The sequence below is a fragment of the Oncorhynchus mykiss genome, chromosome 18 (assembly GCF_013265735.2).
Source record: "Oncorhynchus mykiss isolate Arlee chromosome 18, USDA_OmykA_1.1, whole genome shotgun sequence".
Taxonomy (NCBI): Eukaryota; Metazoa; Chordata; class Actinopteri; order Salmoniformes; family Salmonidae; genus Oncorhynchus; species Oncorhynchus mykiss.
Genome location: NC_048582.1, coordinates 10613295 through 10632727, shown reverse-complemented (window position 1 = coordinate 10632727; position 19433 = coordinate 10613295). Strand labels below are relative to the sequence as shown.

Below are 19433 nucleotides of genomic sequence, written 5' to 3'. Positions count from 1 at the left end.
CCTCTGATTAGTCCCCTATATCTCTCTCTGTTTTTGTTCCTGTCCTTGTCGGATTCTTGTTTGTTGTGTTTCATGCCTGAGCCAGACTATCGTCATGTTTGCTGTAACCTTGTCCTGTCCTGTCGGAATCTGCCGGTCTATCTGAGCCTACCTATGTTTGGTTATTAAAGAAGCTCTGTTTAAGTTAGTTCGCTTTTGGGTCCTCATTCACTCACCGTAACATTTAGTCAGTCATTTCCCCTCCGTGTCTTGTGGGATCTTGTTTCTGTGTAGTTGACTGTGAGCACTGCATGAGCTTCACGTGTCGTGTATTATTTAATGTTTTTCTTGTGTGTTTCACTTCAATAAATATGTGGAACCCAGATCACGCTGCAATTTGGTCCGAGTATGCTTCCAATGACGATCGTGACAGTAACATTTGTTTTTTAATTAGTCACAAATAAAACGTATGTTATGTCATTATTTCATTTGAGTACACCTGTAGGCCTATTGTATCGGTGGTCAATGCAGCCTCAGAGGACACAACCCCAATCATGATCTGGAAACCTTCCATGGTTTCTCACACATTGAGGTCATGGAAGATTACCCGAGAGAAGTTAAGTCTTGATGTTGAGTGTTGATGAGGTCATGGCCATATCACTCCTAGTACCACCGCTCCACTACTGTGTTGTCCTCTATCCTCCTCTGTGTTGTCCTCTATCCCCCTATGTGTTGTCCTCTATCCCCCTCTGTGTTGTCCTCTATCCCCCTATGTGTTGTCCTCTATCCCCCTATGTGTTGTCCTCTATCCCCCTATGTGTTGTCCTCTATCCTCCTCTGTGTTGTCCTCTATCCTCCTATGTGTTGTCCTCTATCCTCCTCTGTGTTGTCCTCTATCCTCCTTTGTGTTGTCCTCTATCCTCCTTTGTGTTGTCCTCTATCATCCTCTGTGTTGTCCTCTATCCTCCTCTGTGTTGTCCTCTATCCTCCTCTGTGTTGTCCTCTATCCTCCTCTGTGTTGTCCTCTATCCCCCTATGTGTTGTCCTCTATCCTCCTCTGTGTTGTCCTCTATCCTCCTATGTGTTGTCCTCTATCCTCCTCTGTGTTGTCCTCTATCCTCCTTTGTGTTGTCCTCTATCCTCCTTTGTGTTGTCCTCTATCATCCTCTGTGTTGTCCTCTATCCTCCTCTGTGTTGTCCTCTATCCTCCTCTGTGTTGTCCTCTATCCTCCTCTGTGTTGTCCTCTATCCCCCTATGTGTTGTCCTCTATCCCCCTATGTGTTGTCCTCTATCCCCCTATGTGTTGTCCTCTATCCTCCTCTGTGTTGTCCTCTATCCTCCTCTGTGTTGTCCTCTATCCTCCTCTGTGTTGTCCTCTGTCCTCCTCTGTGTTGTCCTCTATCCCCCTCTGTGTTGTCCTCTATCCCCCTATGTGTTGTCCTCTATCCCCCTATGTGTTGTCCTCTATCCTCCTCTGTGTTGTCCTCTATCCTCCTCTGTGTTGTCCTCTATCCTCCTCTGTGTTGTCCTCTATCCTCCTGTGTTGTCCTCTATCCTCCTCTGTGTTGTCCTCTGTCCTCCTCTGTGTTGTCCTCTGTCCTCCTCTGTGTTGTCCTCTATCCTCCTCTGTGTTGTCCTCTATCCTCCTCTGTGTTGTCCTCTATCCTCCTGTGTTGTCCTCTATCCACCTCTGTGTTGTCCTCTATCCTCCTCTGTGTTGTCCTCTGTCCTCCTCTGTGTTGTCCTCTATCCTCCTGTGTTGTCCTCTATCCTCCTATGTGTTGTCCTCTATCCTCCTCTGTGTTGTCCTCCATCCTCCTTTGTGTTGTCCTCTATCCTCCTTTGTGTTGTCCTCTATCATCCTCTGTGTTGTCCTCTATCCTCCTCTGTGTTGTCCTCTATCCTCCTCTGTGTTGTCCTCTATCCTCCTCTGTGTTGTCCTCTATCCCCCTATGTGTTGTCCTCTATCCCCCTATGTGTTGTCCTCTATCCCCCTATGTGTTGTCCTCTATCCTCCTCTGTGTTGTCCTCTATCCTCCTATGTGTTGTCCTCTATCCTCCTCTGTGTTGTCCTCTATCCTCCTTTGTGTTGTCCTCTATCCTCCTTTGTGTTGTCCTCTATCATCCTCTGTGTTGTCCTCTATCCTCCTCTGTGTTGTCCTCTATCCTCCTCTGTGTTGTCCTCTATCCTCCTCTGTGTTGTCCTCTATCCCCCTATGTGTTGTCCTCTATCCCCCTATGTGTTGTCCTCTATCCCCCTATGTGTTGTCCTCTATCCTCCTCTGTGTTGTCCTCTATCCTCCTCTGTGTTGTCCTCTATCCTCCTCTGTGTTGTCCTCTGTCCTCCTCTGTGTTGTCCTCTATCCCCCTCTGTGTTGTCCTCTATCCCTCTATGTGTTGTCCTCTATCCCCCTATGTGTTGTCCTCTATCCCCCTATGTGTTGTCCTCTATCCTCCTCTGTGTTGTCCTCTATCCTCCTCTGTGTTGTCCTCTATCCTCCTCTGTGTTGTCCTCTATCCTCCTGTGTTGTCCTCTATCCTCCTCTGTATTGTCCTCTGTCCTCCTCTGTGTTGTCCTCTGTCCTCCTCTGTGTTGTCCTCTATCCTCCTCTGTGTTGTCCTCTGTCCTCCTCTGTGTTGTCCTCTATCCTCCTGTGTTGTCCTCTATCCTCCTCTGTGTTGTCTGTCCTCTATCCTCCTCTGTGTTGTCCTCTATCCTCCTCTGTGTTGTCCTCTATCCTCCTCTGTGTTGTCCTCTATCCTCCTCTGTGTTGTCCTCTATCCTCCTGTGTTGTCCTCTATCCTCCTGTGTTGTCCTCTATCCTCCTCTGTGTTGTCCTCTATCCTCCTGTGTTGTCCTCTATCCTTCACGTGTCGTGTATTATTTAATGTCATCCCCCTCTGTGTCCTCTATCCTCCTCTGTGTTGTCCTCTATCCTCCTGTGTTGTCCTCTGTCCTCCTCTGTGTTGTCCTCTGTCCTCCTCTGTGTTGTCCTCTGTCCTCCTCTGTGTTTTCCTCTATCCTCCTCTGTGTTGTCCTCTATCCTCCTCTGTGTTGTCCTCTATCCTCCTCTGTGTTGTCCTCTATCCTCCTGTGTTGTCCTCTATCCTCCTCTTTGTTGTCCTCTATCCTCCTCTGTGTTGTCCTCTATCCTCCTCTGTGTTGTCCTCTATACTCCTGTGTTGTCCTCTATCCACCTCTGTGTTGTCCTCTATCCTCCTCTGTGTTGTCCTCTGTCCTCCTCTGTGTTGTCCTCTATCCTCCTGTGTTGTCCTCTATCCTCCTCTGTGTTGTCTGTCCTCTATCCTCCTCTGTGTTGTCCTCTATCCTCCTCTGTGTTGTCTGTCCTCTATCCTCCTCTGTGTTGTCCTCTATCCTCCTCTGTGTTGTCCTCTATCCTCCTGTGTTGTCCTCTATCCTCCTGTGTTGTCCTCTATCCTCCTCTGTGTTGTCCTCTATCCTCCTGTGTTGTCCTCTATCCTTCACGTGTCGTGTATTATTTAATGTCATCCCCCTCTGTGTCTTCTATCCTCCTCTGTGTTGTCCTCTATCCTCCTCTGTGTTGTCCTCTATCCTCCTCTGTGTTGTCCTCTATCCTCCTCTGTTGTCCTCTATCCTCCTGTGTTGTCCTCTGTCCTCCTCTGTGTTGTCCTCTGTCCTCCTCTGTGTTGTCCTCTGTCCTCCTCTGTGTTTTCCTCTATCCTCCTCTGTGTTGTCCTCTATCCTCCTCTGTGTTGTCCTCTATCCTCCTCTGTGTTGTCCTCTATCCTCCTGTGTTGTCCTCTATCCTCCTCTTTGTTGTCCTCTATCCTCATCTGTGTTGTCCTCTATCCTCCTCTGTGTTGTCCTCTGTCCTCCTCTGTGTTGTCCTCTATCCTCCTGTGTTGTCCTCTATCCTCCTCTGTGTTGTCCTCTATCCTCCTCTGTGTTGTCCTCTATCCTCCTCTGTGTTGTCCTCTATCCTCCTGTGTTGTCCTATATCCTCCTCTGTGTTGTCCTCTGTCCTCCTCTGTGTTGTCCTCTATCCTCCTTTGTGTTGTCCTCTATCCTCCTTTGTGTTGTCCTCTATCCTCCTCTGTGTTGTCCTCTATCCTCCTCTGTGTTGTCCTCTATCCTCCTCTGTGTTGTCCTCTATCCTCCTGTGTTGTTCTCTATCCTCCTCTGTGTTGTCCTCTATCCTCCTGTGTTGTCCTCTATCCTCCTCTGTGTTGTCCTCTATCCTCTTCTGTGTTGTTCTCTATCCCCCTCTGTGTTGTTCTCTATCCCCCTCTGCGTTGTCCTCTATCCTCCTCTGTGTTGTTCTCTATCCTCCTCTGTGTTTTTCTCCATCCTCCTCTGTGTTGTCCTCTATCCTCCTCTGTGTTGTCCTCTATCCTCCTCTGTTTTTTTCTCTTTCTACAGACATGGTCAAACACCTCAATGTGAACAGGGGCTGAAATACAGAGTGCACACACATATTCCACCAGACCACACTGAAGAGAGAGAGAAGGGGGAGACAGAGTGAGAGAGAGAGAGGGAGAGACAGAGAGAGCGAGAGGGGGAGAGGGAGAGACAGAGTGAGAGAGAGAGAGGGAGAGACAGAGAGAGCGAGAGAGGGAGAGGGAGAGACAGAGTGAGAGAGAGAGAGGGAGAGACAGAGAGAGCGAGAGAGGGAGAGACAGAGAGAGCGAGAGAGGGAGAGACAGAGAGAGCGAGAGAGGGAGAGGGAGAGACGGAGTGAGAGAGAGAGAGGGAGAGACAGAGAGAGCGAGAGAGGGAGAGGGAGAGACAGAGTGAGAGAGAGAGAGAGAGGGAGAGACAGAGAGAGCGGGTGCTATACAAATTGATGGAAAGTGGTGCTGGGGAAAAACATACGACATTATAAAATCCATTTACACAAAAAAACATACACATTTCTTTCCACAGGGTCATGGGTTGAGACGGGGATGCAGCTTAAGCCCCACCCTCTTAAACATATATATCAAAGAATTGGCGAGGGCACTAGAACAGTCTGCAGCACCCACCCTCACCTACTAGGATCTGAAGTCAAATGTCTACTGTTTGCTGATGATCTGGTGTTTCTGTCTCTGACCAAGGACGGCCTACAGCAGCTCCTAGATCTTCTGCACAGATTCTGTCAGACCTGGGCCCTGACAGTAAATATCAGCAAGACTTGTGAATTGTGTTACAAAAAAGGTCCAGTTGCCAGGACCAAAAATACAAATTCCATCTAGACACCTTTGCCTCGAAAGCACACAAAAAACTATACATACCTCAGCCTAGACATCAACGCCACAGGTAACTTCCACTAAACTGTGAATAAGATGAGAGACAAGGCAAGAAGGGCCTTCTATGCCATCAAAAGGATTATAAATTGTACGTACCAGTTAGGATGGAGAGAGTCGGATGGGAAGGATATACTACAAACACAAACAGTCCCTCATCCACGTCATTTGATGGAGAAAGAAACTGAGATTTCATGGAAAGAGATAGGGGTGCCATGTGAAGATCAGGCGATGAGTGGCTAATCTGCCTTTGCCATCAGTCCTGCTAGCTAATGTTCAATCGCTGGAAAATAAATGGGACCAACTGAAAGCACGTATATCCCACCAATGGGACATTAAAAACTGTAATATCTTATTTTTCACCGATATTAATAATGTGCAGCTGGTGGGTTATACACTCTATCGGCAGGATAGAACAGCAGCCTCTGGTAAGGCACGGGACAGGGACCTATGCATAGTTGTAAACAACAGCTGGTGGGTTATACACTCTATCGGCAGGATAGAACAGCAGCCTCTGGTAAGGCACGGGACAGGGACCTATGCATAGTTGTAAACAACAGCTGGTGGGTTATACACTCTATCGGCAGGATAGAACAGCAGCCTCTGGTAAGGCACGGGACAGGGACCTATGCATAGTTGTAAACAACAGCTGGTGGGTTATACACTCTATCAGCAGGATAGAACAGCAGCCTCTGGTAAGGCACGGGACAGGGACCTATGCATAGTTGTAAACAACAGCTGGTGGGTTATACACTCTATCAGCAGGATAGAACAGCAGCCTCTGGTAAGGCACGGGACAGGGACCTATGCATAGTTGTAAACAACAGCTGGTGGGTTATACACTCTATCGGCAGGATAGAACAGCAGCCTCTGGTAAGGCACGGGTCGAGGACCTATGCATAGTTGTAAACAACAGCTGGTGCACGATATCTAAGGAAGTCTCAAGGTTCTGAGGAAGTTCTAAGGAAGTCTCAAGTATCTCATGATAAGCTGTAGACCACACTATCTACATTGAGAGTTTTCATCTGTATTTTTAGTAGCTGTCTACATACCACCACAGACCGTTGCTGGCACTAAAACCGCACTCAATGTATGTATACCGCCATAAGCAATGGCAGATTTCCTCCTCTTCGTCAGAAGAGGAGGTGTAGCAGGGATCGGACCAATACGCAGCGTAGTTCGTGCTCAACATGTTTTAATTAAAGACGATAACGTGAACACTACACAAAATAAGTCGGGGACTTTAATGCAGGCAAACTCAAATCAGTTTTACCTAATTTCTATCAGCATGTTAAATGTGCAGTCAGGGGGAAAAAACTCTAGACCACCTTTACTCCACACACAGAGATGCATACAATGCTCTCCCTCGCCCTCTATTTGGCAAATCTGACCATAACTCTATCCTCCTGATTCCTGCTTACAAGCAAAAATGTAAGCAGGAAGCACCAGTGGTCAGATGAAGCAGTTGCTAAGCTACAGGACTGTTTTTGTTGTTTAATTAAACGTTTCACCTGCACCTGCTTCCCGACTCAAAGCTCCGTTATTACAGACCCACTCCAATTTGCATACCACCCCAACAGATCCACAGATGATGCAATCTCTATTGCACTCCACACTGACCTTTCACACCTGCACAGAAGGATCACCTATGTGAGAATGCTATTCATTGACTACAGCTCTGCGTTCAACATAGTGCCCTCAAAGCTCATCACTAAGCTAAGGACCCTGAGACTAAACCCCTCCCTTTGCAAATGGATCCTGGACTTCCTGACGGGCCGCCCCCAGGTGGTAAGGGTAGGTAACAACCCATCCGCCATGCTGATCCTCAACACAGGAGCCCCTCAGGGGTGCGTGCTCAGTCCCCTCCTGTACTCCCTGTTCACTCATGACTGCACGATTCCAACACCATCATTAAGTATGCCGATAACACAACGATGAGACAGCCTATAGGGAGGAGGTCAGAGACCTGACAGTGTGGTGCAAGGACAAAAGCCTCTCCCTCAATGTGATCAAGACAAAGGAGATGATTGTGGACTACAGGAAAAGGAGGACTGAGCACGCCCCCATTCTCATCGACGGGGCTGCAGTGGAGCAGGTTGAGAGCTTGAAGTTCCTTGGCGTCCATGGGTCCTCAGCTCCTCAGAAGGTTTTACAGATGCACCATCGAGAGCATCCTGATGGGTTGCATCACTGCCTGGTATGGCAACTGCTCGGCCTCCGACCAGACTATTTGCATTGCCCTCCACCCCCTCTTCTACGCTGCTGCTACTCTCTGTTATTATCGATGCATAGTCACTTTAATAACTCTACCTACATGTACATATTACCTCAATTACCTCAATCCCAGTGCCCCCCGCACATTGACTCTGTACCGGTACCCCCTTTATATATCCCCACTTTTGTTATTTACTGCTGCTCTTTAATTATTTGTTATTCTTATCTCTTACTTTTTATTTTTATTTTCCTAAAACTGCATTGTTGGTTAAGGGCTTGTAAGTAAGCATTTCACTGTCTACCCCTGTTGTATTCGGCACATGTGACAAAAACAATTTGATTTGATATGACATTTGAAATGTCTTTATTATTTTGGAACTTAAGTGAGCGTAATGTTCACTGTTCATTTTTTATTTTTTTCACTTTTGTTTATTATGTACTTCGCTTGCTTTGGCAATGTTAACATATGGTTCCCATGCCAATAAAGCCCTGAGAGAGAGAGAGAGAGAGAGAGAGAGAGAGAGAGAGAGAGAGAAACAAACAAAGCAAAGGGAAAACACTGTTTTGAAGAAGGAGCAATTTCCCCTCATTTCCTTCCTCTCCTCATCAGCATTCATCTCCTCACAAATAATCACCAAGAACAATGAAGCATAAGGAGCTCTATTTCATTCCCCTGGTGTTTATCCGCTCCAACACCGAGAGAGAAGAGTATATAATCATCCAACCATTAACGCGTTAAGAATGGAGGGGGTCGTGCCACCATGCTATCTAGAGGAGGGGAGCCTGCGCTAACAAAGTGCTAATTTTGGAGTATTATAAAGAGCTGTAATTATGCTAACGCTCGTGTGCCTAGGCTAACGCTAGCCTCCTGTGCCAGGCGACAGCCCCAGACATTTATCGCTCATTCTGTCAGGGCAGAGGCTAACGAAACGTTAGCGTTAGCCCGGGAATAGTTAGACCCCCCCGCTAACCATCGCTAATGCTAACTCCCCTCTTCAACCTCAGCTCGCTGGTGCAGGTGGGGTTATTTGGAGAGGATTTTGCCTACACAATTTAGCGACACTGGAGCACATAATATCATTGAGGAGAGAGAGAGGCAGGATAGAAGAGAGAAAGACTTTAGAAGAGAGGAGCAGAGGGGTCAATTGCTTTCATCCCCTTCTCTATCTTTCCTTTCTCTCTGGCGCGCTCTTGATTTAAATTAGTTCCCCCGGCGGAGCTCTGAGGTGGAGAGGGACGAGGGCTCTATTCAGACACACCCAGAGGGCAGACACCAGCTACTTACCCAGAGCCAGCGACCAAGATGACTTTGTATTGCTTTGGAGAACTACTCACAAAGGGAGCTAGAGTGGACATCAAGCGGACGTGGAATGGTGTTATGTAAGGCATTAAATGTGCAGGTGAAACAGCAGCAGCATTGAGGGTCTGAGAGGGATATGAGGAAAATGTAAGAGGAGTGGAAGGACAGCTACAGGAACAGGAACAGGAATAGGAATAGGAACAGGAACAGGAACAGGAACAGGAACAGGAATAGGAATAGGAACAGGAGCAGGAGCAGGAATAGGAATAGGAACAGGAACAGGACCAAGAACAGATGAGTAGAGAGAAGAGTAGAGAAATTGCTACTTCACCAAATAATTGTTTTCTCTCTCTCTCTCTCGCTCTCTCTCTCTCTCTCTCTCTCTCTCTCTCTCTCTCTCTCTCTCTCTCTCTCGTCTATGCACTCTCGCTTTCTTTTATGCTCTCTCCTGTTCTCCTGAGATAAAACCCTGTAAAGAGTCTGTCTGTCTCAGTCGTGTGTGTGTGTTTGTGTGTTTGTGTGTTTGTGTGTGTGTGTGAGGGGGTAGCTGGTGCCTGTGGGAGAGGAGATGTGTCGAGTGGAGTGTGTGTGTGTGTGTGTGTGTGTGTGTGTGTGTGTGTGTGTGTGTGTGTGTGTATATATATATATATATATATATATATATATATATATATATGCATCCTGGATTGATCTGCATTTAATGAAGAGTCAAATAGGCTTATTGGTTCAGCCAAACTGAATGTGTGTCTTAGTGGTTCAGACCAGGGGTGTCAAACTGAATGTGTGTCTTAGTGGTTCAGCCCAGACCAGGGGTGCCAAACTGAATGTGTGTCTTAGTGGTTCAGACCAGGGGTGCCAAACTGAATGTGTGTCTTATTGGTTCAGATCGGGGGTGCCAAACTGAATGTGTGTCTTATTGGTTCAGACCAGGGGTGCCAAACTGAATGTGTGTCTTATTGGTTCAGATCGGGGGTGCCAAACTGAATGTGTGTCTTAGTGGTTCAGACCAGGGGTGCCAAACTGAATGTGTGTCTTATTGGTTCAGACCAGGGGTGTCAAACTGAATGTGTGTCTTAGTGGTTCAGACCAGGGGTGTCAAACTGAATGTGTGTCTTAGTGGTTCAGACCAGACCAGGGGTGCCAAACTGAATGTGTGTCTTAGTGGTTCAGACCAGGGGTGTCAAACTGAATGTGTGTCTTATTGGTTCAGACCAGGGGTGTCAAACTGAATGTGTGTCTTAGTGGTTCAGACCAGGGGTGTCAAACTGAATGTGTGTCTTATTGGTTCAGACCAGACCAGGGGTGCCAAACTGAATGTGTGTCTTATTGGTTCAGACCAGACCAGGGGTGCCAAACTGAATGTGTGTCTTATTGGTTCAGCCCAGACCAGGGGTGCCAAACTGAATGTGTGTCTTTTAATTGGTTCAGACCAGGGGTGCCAAACTGAATGTGTGTCTTAGTGGTTCAGACCAGGGGTGCCAAACTGAATGTGTGTCTTAGTGGTTCAGCCCAGACCTGGAGTGTCAAACTCAATGTGTGTCTTATGGTTTTTGTTATTTGTATCCAATTAAGACCTAGACAACCAGGTTAAACACCTGTGGCCTAGATAGAGATATGGATAGGATATGATGGTCACTCAGGTAAACAGGTTCTTATTTACCTCCCTCTGTTGGTAGGATAGTGTTACTGCTTTAAGGCCTCGTTGGTAGGAGAGTGTTACTGCTGTAAGGCCTCGTTGGTAGGAGAGTGTTACTGCTGTAAGGCCTCGTTGGTAGGAGAGTGTTACTGCTGTTAGGCCACACAGGTGCTGATTGATCTACGGGGACATTACTGTATCTTGCAGGATGAAAAAAAGCATACAATATGTGAAAATGAATCTAGACTTTTAAACCGCTAGCTTGTCAGCGTGTATGTGTATGTGTGTGTTTGTGCGTGTGCGTGTGCGTGTGCGTGTGTGTGTGTGTGTGTGTGTGTGAGTGCATGCATAAGGGTGTGTGATGGAGAGGGATGGATGTGTTTTGCTGAAAGCTGGACTTGACCTGGCAGGATGGCAGGCTCATCTATCTAACTGGCAGGACCCACTAGGCTACAACCACCATGTATCTCTCCTCTCTACCACCATGTATCTCTCCTCTCTACCACCATGTATCTCTCCTCTCTACCACCTTTCCTCTCTCTCTCTCTCTCTCTCTCTCTCTCTCTCTCTCTCTCTCTCTCTCTCTCTCTCTCACACACACAGACAGCGGCCCATGCTCAGCGGCCTCAAGTTGAGAGGAGGGAGGGTTTTTGTCAGAGCAGATGTTTTTGCGTGTCACTAATGGGTGTCCCCCTCCCTCCATCTCTCTCTCCATCCCTCCCTCCTCCTGCCGTGCTGCTGTTGTCTTTAAGGGAACAGGAACAATCCATTTGTGTGTTCCTCGTCTCTCCATGCTTGATTCAGCCCCCCAGCACCCTCTTCATGAATCTACGCTGTGCTAATGGACGGCCCCGGCCACCACAGATTGCCAGAGAGGAATCACAAGCACTGTCACACACGTGCACGCGCACACAAACACAAGTGAGTGTGTGTGTGTTTGTGTGTGTGTGTGCGCTAGTGTGTCTTTGTGTGTGTGTGTTTGTTAGTGTGTGTATGTATGTGCATTCCTGTGTGTGTGTGTGTGTGTGTGTGTGTGTGTGTGTGTGTGTGTGTGTGTGTGTGTGTGTGTGTGTGTGTGTGTGTGTGTGTGTGTGCGTGTCAGGCAGATGTAGTTGGATGGAATTTATCCAACCATTATGTAGAATTTATGTTGAATATAATAATGCACTACATTTATCAACCTGACTCCAATATCATGTGAACGATATCGGCCCATAATCGTATCAATCAATCTAGCCGAGGTAGCTAGCATTGTGTCACCACTCAGTATACAATAAGATGCACGTGTCTGGGTTTACCCTGATGCAAATATTAAGAGGCCAATATATTGCAATGAATGTCCTAGCATTAAATTATGGAGTTCACCTCAGCTCAGAGCTGCACAGTTAGAGACCAAGCATATATGTTATATGCGTTGTTAGATAATTAGATAATTCACCAATTAATGGAATATTATTATGGTTCGTATCCATTTAAAGTAATCCGATTGATTACAGTCATGCAATAAGAAACAATGATCAAATGGTACCAGACATGTTCACCATGAAATGGATACGACATAGAAGTCTTAACAGCATAGAAAATTCACTACTATGAGATCGGTTTACCAATGTCTCCATGATCAACGTTTCAATCCATCTTTTATTCTTCCAAGAGCACCAAATCCATCTTTAATTCTTCCAAGAGCACCAAATCCATCTTTAATTCTTCCAAGAGCACCAAATCCATCTTTAATTTTCCAAGAGCACCAAATCCATCTTTAATTCTTCCAAGAGCACCAAATCCATATTTTATTCTTCCAAGAGCACCAAATCCATATTTTATTCTTCCAAGAGCACCAAATCCATATTTTATTCTTCCAAGAGCACCAAATCCAGCTTTAATTCTTCCAAGAGCACCAAATTCAGCTTTAATTCTTCCAAGAGCACCAAATCCATCTTTAATTCTTCCAAGAGCACCAAATCCATCTTTAATTCTTCCAAGAGCGCCAAATCCAGCTTTAATTCTTCCAAGAGCGCCAAATCCAGCTTTAATTCTTCCAAGAGCACCAAATCCAGCTTTAATTCTTCCAAGAGCGCCAAACCCCAGTATCTCCCATCGTCTAGTTAACCTCACTTTGTATGGCCCAAAACATTCAACCAAAAGGCATAAAACTTCCCATGCATCCTCTAATCTAACCACCCCACCTCCACACTGTATGGTAACAGTGCACCCGTGTTGCTCCTCTTTGAAGTATCTGCCGTCCGACCAACAGAATAACACAGTTTCTCTGTAACAAAAAATCCATATCACTTACAGTACAATATAAAATATCAACATTCAAAGCTCTTTATGAACTCTTGAAAGAATCCGGAACATGACAATTTAAATATAATTCACATAGTAACATTAATTTGGTCTATAAACGTTTTCATCAGTCTTCACTCCCCCAACAGTGTCCGTCCGTGCTCCCAGGGTCCTTTGGGAATGTCCCTCCCCGGAAGAAAGCCACAGATGAAGTGTGATAGATGGTCAGCCAACCAAATAATGTCATAAATGGTGATTGAGTGATGACGCCGGGCCTCAGCGCCTGCCAGTCACCAGTATCACCTTCTATCCTTCTTTCACTACACAGACTCCTGCCAGGCTTGGCATCTCTGTTGAAATCCACATTAAAACACTTCCACTAAACCCAACCATTCGGCATATTTGTTCCAGCACAGCTCTACATTCTAATGTCCCTTTTCAACATTTACAGAGGTTCCAGAGGGCTTCACCAAACCAAATCCTTGATCAGCTAAAGAAAGCATGGCAAATCAGTTAGAAAAAAGCAGTGGGAGAAATTTGGCAGCATGCATGAACATCAACAGTTTTCAGTTCATCTGTAAAACAGCTGCATCAAAGTGCAAGTTAACTTCGGTGTCCCTTCCACAGGACGGTTGAGCTAACGTAGGCTAATGCCGTTAGCACGAGGTTGTAGGTAACCAGAACATTTCCCAGGACATGGGCATACTGTATCTGAATCTGTATCTGACTTTGAAAAAACTCTAAACTCTAAACATTCTATTGTTTGAGGAGAGTGCATCATTTTGAACATGAAAAGTTATTAACAAACAGATTAGGCACATTTGGGTAGTCCTGATTACATAAAATTGAACATATTTTTTTTATTTTTTTTATTTAACCAGGTAGGCTAGTTGAGAACAAGTTCTCATTTACAACTGCGACCTGGCCAAGATAAAGCAAAGCAGTGTGAACAGACAACAACACAGAGTTACACATGGAGTAAACAATAAACAAGCCAATAACACAGAGTAGAAAAAATAAAGTATATATACAGTGTGTGCAAAAGGCATGAGGAGGTAGGCAATAAATAGGCCATAGGAGAAAATAGTTACAATTTAGCATATTAACACTGGAGTGATACATGAGCAGATGATGATGTGCAAGTAGTGATACTGGTGTGCAAAAGAGCAGAAATGTAGATGAAATAAAAACAGTATGGGAATGAGGTAGGTAGATTGGGTGGGCTATTTACAGATGGACTATGTACAGCTGCAACGATCGGTTAGCTGCTCAGATAGTTGATGTTTAAAGTTGGTGAGGGAAATAAAAGTCTCCAACTTCAGCGATTTTTGCAATTCTTTCCAGTCACTGTCAGCAGATAACTGGAAGGAAAGGCAGCCAAATGAGGTGTTGGCTTTGGGGATGATCAGTGAGATATACCTGCTGGAACGTGTGCTACGGGTGGGTGTTGATGCCATCTCAGTGAACTGAGATAAGGCGGAGCTTTACCTAGCATAGACTTGTAGATGACTTGGAGCCAGTGGGTCTGGCGACGAATATGTAGTGAGGGCCAGCCGACTAGAGCATACAGGTCGCAGTGGTGGGTGGTATAAGGTGATTTGGTAACAAAACGGATGGCACTGTGATACACTGTATCCAGTTTGCTGAGTAGAGTGTTGGAAGCTTTTTTGTAGATGACAATGCCGAAGTCGAGGATCGGTAGGATAGTCAGTTTTACTAGGGTAGGTTTGGCGGCGTGAGTGAAGGAGGCTTTGTTGCGAAATAGAAAGCCGATTCTAGATTTATTTTGGATTGGAGATGTTTAATATGAGTCTGGAAGGAGAGTTTACAGTCTAGCCAGACACCTAGGTATTTAAAGTTGTCCACATATTCTAGGTCGGAACGTCCAGGGTAGTGATGCTAGTCAGGCGGGCGGGTGCAGGCAGCGAACGGTTGAAAAACATGCATTTGGTTTTACTAGCGTTTAAGAGCAGTTGGAGGCCACGGACGGAGTGTTGTATGGCATTGAAGCTCGTTTGGAGGTTAGTTAGCACAGTGTCCAAGGAATGGCCAGAAGTATACAGAATGGTGTCGTCTGCGTAGAGGTGGATCAGGGAATCGCCCGCAGCAAGAGCGACATCATTGATATATACAGAGAAAAGAGTCCGCCTGAGAATTGAACCCTGTGGTACCCCCATAGAGACTGCCAGAGGTCTGGACAACATACTCTCCGATTTGACATACTGAAGTAGTTGGTGAACCAGGCGAGGCAGTCATTAGAAAAACCAAGGCTATTGAGTCTGCCGATAAGAATACGGTGATTGACAGAGTCGAAAGCCTTGGCCAGGTTGATGAAGACGGCTGCACAATACTGTCTTTTATCGATGGCGGTTATGATATCGTTTAGTACCTTGAGCGTGGCTGAGGTGCACCCATGAATGGCTAGGAAGCCGGATTGCACAGCGGATTCGAAATGGTCAGTGATCTGTTCATTAACTTGGCTTTCGAAGACTTTAGATATGCAGGGCAGGATGGATATAGGTCTGTAACAGTTTGGGTCTAGAGTGTCTCCCCCTTTGAAGAAGGGGATTACCGCGGCAGCTTTCCAATATTTAGGGATTTCTGACGATACGAAAGAGAGGTTGAACAGGCTGGTAATAGGGGTTGCAACAATGGCGGCGGATAGTTTTAGAAAGAGAGGGTCCAGATTGTCTAGCCCAGCTGATTTGTACGAGTCCAGGTTTTGCAGTTCTTTCAGAACATCTGCTGTCCGGATTTGGGTGAAGGAGAGGCTGGGGAGGCTTGGGCGAGTAGCTGCGGGGGAGGCGGAGCTGTTGGCCGGGGTTGGAGTAGCCAGGAGGAAGGCATGGCCAGCCGTTGAGAAATGCTTATTGAAATGTTTGATTATCATGGATTTATCGGTGGTGACCGTGTTACTTAGCCTCAGTGCAGTGGGCAGCTGGGAGGAGGTGCTCTTGTTCTCCATGGACTTTACAGTGTCCCAGAACTTTTTGGAGTTAGAGCTACAGGATGCAAATTTCTGCTTGAAAAAGCTAGCCTTTGCTTTCCTGACTGACTGTGTGTATTGGTTCCTGACTTTCCTGAACAGTTGCATATCGTGGGGACTATTTTTGTCCTGATCAAGGGCAGTCAGGTCTGGAGTGAACCAAGGGCTATATCTGTTCTTAGTTCAGCATTTTTTGAACGGGGCATGCTTATCTAAGATGGTGAGGAAATTACTTTTAAAGAAAGACCAGGCATCCTCGACTGACGGGATGAGGTCAATATCCTTCCAGGATACCCGGGCCAGGTCGATAAGAAAGGCCTGCTCGCAAAAGTGTTTTAGGGAGCTTTTGACAGTGATGAGGGGTGGTCGTTTGACCGCGGACCCATAGCAGATACAGGCAATGAGGCAGTGATCGCTGAGATCCTGATTGAAAACAGCAGAGGTGTATTTGGAGGGCAAGTTGGTCAGGATAATGTCTATGAGGGTGCCCATGTTTACGGATTTAGGGTCGTACCTGGTGGGTTCCTTGATGATTTGTGTGAGATTGAGGGCATCTAGCTTAGATTGTAGGACTGCCGGGGTGTTAAGAATATCCCAGTTTAGGTCACCTAACAGAACAAACTCTGAAGCTAGATGGGGGGCGATCAATTCACAAATGGTGTCGGGGGCACAGCTGGGAGCGGAGGGGGGTCGATAGCAGGCGGCAACAGTGAGAGACTTATTTCTGGAGAGGTTTATTTTAAAAATTAGAAGTTCAAACTGTTTGGGTATAGACCTGGAAAGTATGACAGAACTTTGCAGGCTATCTCTGCAGTAGATTGCAACTCCTCCCCCTTTGGCAGATCTATCTTGATGGAAAATGTTGTAGCTGGATATGGAAATCTCAGAATTGTTGGTGGTCTTCCTAAGCCAGGATTCAGACACGGCAAGGACATCAGGGTTGGCAGAGTGTGCTAGGGCAGTGAGTAAAACAAACTTAGGGAGGAGGCTTCTGATGTTGACATGCATGAAACCAAGGTTTTTTCGATCACAGAAGTCAACAAATGAGGGTGCCTGGGGACACGCAGGGCTTTGGTTTACCTTCACATCACCCGATTAACAGAGGAGGAGTAGGATGATGGCACGGCTAAAGGCTATCAAAACTGGTCGCATTGGGGACAAAGAATAAAAGGAGCAGATTTCTGGGCGTGGTAGAATAGATTTAGGGCATAATGTGCAGACAGGGGTATGGTGGGGTGCGGGTACAGAGGAGGTAAGCCCAGGCACTGAGTGATGATAAGAGAGGTTGTATCTCTGGATAAGCTGGTTATAATGGGTGAGGTCACCGCATGTGTGGGAGGTGGGACAAAGGAGGTATCAAAGGTATAATGAGTGGAACTAGGGGCTCCATTGTAAACTAAAACAATGATAACTAACATAAACAACAGTATACAAGGCATATTGACATATGAGAGAGACATACAGCGAGGCATAAAGTAATCACAGGTGTTGATTTGGAGAGCTAACTAAGACAACAGGTGAGACAACAACAGCTAATCAGCTAAAACAACAACAGGTAAAATGGCGATGAAGGGGCAGAGAGGAGCCTGAGTTCGCGGCTGGGGCCGACAGATAAACAAACAAACCAAAAAATAAAATTATAATAATAAAAATACAATATTTCATTGGATCAGTCAAACTTTGCACATACACTGATGCCATCTAGTGGCTAAAATCTAAATTGCACCTGGGCTGGAATAATACTTTATGGCCTTTCTCTTGCATTTCAAAGATGATGGTACAATTTTTTTTTTACAAAAGAACAGTTGGTTTTTTCTTTGTATTATCTTTTACCAGATCTATTGTGTTATATTTTATGACATTCGTTTCACATTTCCACAAACTTCAAAGTGTTTCATTTCAAATGGTACCAAGCATATGCATATCCTTTCTTCAGGTCCTGAGCTACAGGCAGTTAGATGTGGGTATGTCATTTTAGGCAAACATTGGAGAAAAAAAGGGGCTAATCCTTTTAAAGTTACTGCAACAACTGACTGAAGGGTGCTGATATTAGAGCCCAACTTCAGTGTGACCAAATGTATGACAAGCCTAATAAAGACTGTGGGGCCGAAACTGTTGTTTCAGTCGCTTTCACTGCAGAGGAACAGGACTCAAAGCAACTCTGGAGCAAATCTGGGGGTAAAGAAAGCTTCTGAACTCCCAAACGAGCAGGGCTTCTTTGCCCTCGGTGACTGGCAGGTGTAACCTTATAAAAGGCTGTATAATAGTAGATAAGAGTTATAGTACAGCATGGTACCACTGTGTAACCTACAGTCTGACTGACAGCACTAATAACCCTTCCAATCACTCAGTTCCCTGTAGGCATCTTCCCACAATTACTAGACAGTCTGAGGATTTAGTGCGTTGTTTTGGATTTAGTGCGTTGTTCTGGATTTAGTGCGTTGTTCTGGAGTTAGTGCGTTGTTCTTGATTTAGTGCATTGTTCTTGATTTAGTTCGTTGTTCTTGATTTAGTGCGTTGTTCTTGATTTAGTGCATTGTTCTTGATTTAGTTCGTTGTTCTTGATTTAGTGTATTGTTCTTGATTTAGTGCATTGTTCTAGATTTAGTTAATTGTTCTAGATTTAGTACATTGTTCTTGATTTAGTTATTGTTCTTGATTTAGGTCATTGTTCTTGATTTAGTTCATTGTTCTTGATTTAGTTCGTTGTTCTTGATTTAGTGTGTTGTTCTTGATTTAGTTTGTTGTTCTTGATTTAGTTCGTTGTTCTTGATTTAGTGCGTTGTTCTTGATTTAGTGCGTTGTTCTTGATTTAGTTCGTTGTTCTTGACTTAGTGCGTTGTTCTTGATTTAGTGCGTTGTTCTTGATTTAGTGCGTTGTTCTTGATTTAGTTTGTTGTTCTTGACTTAGTGCGTTGTTCTTGATTTAGTGCGTTGTTCTTGATTTAGTGCGTTGTTCTTGATTTAGTTTGTTGTTCTTGATTTAGTGCGTTGTTCTTGATTTAGAGCGTTGTTCTTGATTTAGTTTGTTGTTCTTGATTTAGTGAAAGAAGGAAGGGATGGCGGGATGGGTGTGAATGTCAGAAGTTCAATTGAATCATAGTAATTATCATCGTCATTATCATCATTATCATAGTCATAACCATCACCACTTCCTGTCCTATCTGGTCTGGCTGTACCCAGAGGGCTCTGAGACACTTCATCAGAAATCATCAGCCCAGGAGAGAGAGGAGGGCAGGTTCAACCAGGATATCAACATGCATGACAACTGTCTCTAAGGGAATATTCCCTGTCAAGTTAGCCGAGAGGAACTTTTCCTCCGGCGTTGCCCCAGTTACTGTTCCTAAAGTTTTGACCGTGTTTCTCTCTCTTTTTCTGAATGTGTTTAATCAACCCCCTCAATTACATCTGTTTGGACAACAGAAAACAATCTATGATATTTGACATATTTTATCATCTCAAGTGGTTAGCTCTGATAGGATGCGAAAACATTTCTCCTCCGTCATCCTCTGCCAGTTTCCCCGGAAACGTGAGGCGTCAGTGTACTGTTGGGGGTCCTTACGGGTCAGGTGGTACTTAGCGGCACAGTGTGATATCATTAACCCCGCTACCACCTTTGCCATGTCACACCGCCATCAACCCCGTCACCCTGTGGACCGGCGCAGCCATAAAAGCGGGTGTCTCCACGGCAACAGCGTACCTCCAGATATCCCTTATCAATCCCCCAGATGCCTAATTGTTGCGCTAATGATGCAATGCCTGATGG

General features: G+C 45.6%; 1 protein-coding gene across 1 annotated transcript in view; it reads right to left on the bottom strand.

Annotated features, from left to right (window-relative positions):
* The window catches only part of LOC110510737 (receptor tyrosine-protein kinase erbB-4-like), a 466703-nt gene that overhangs the window by 223603 nt on the left and 223667 nt on the right, over nt 1-19433 (bottom strand). The gene's annotated exons all lie outside the window — the stretch shown is intronic.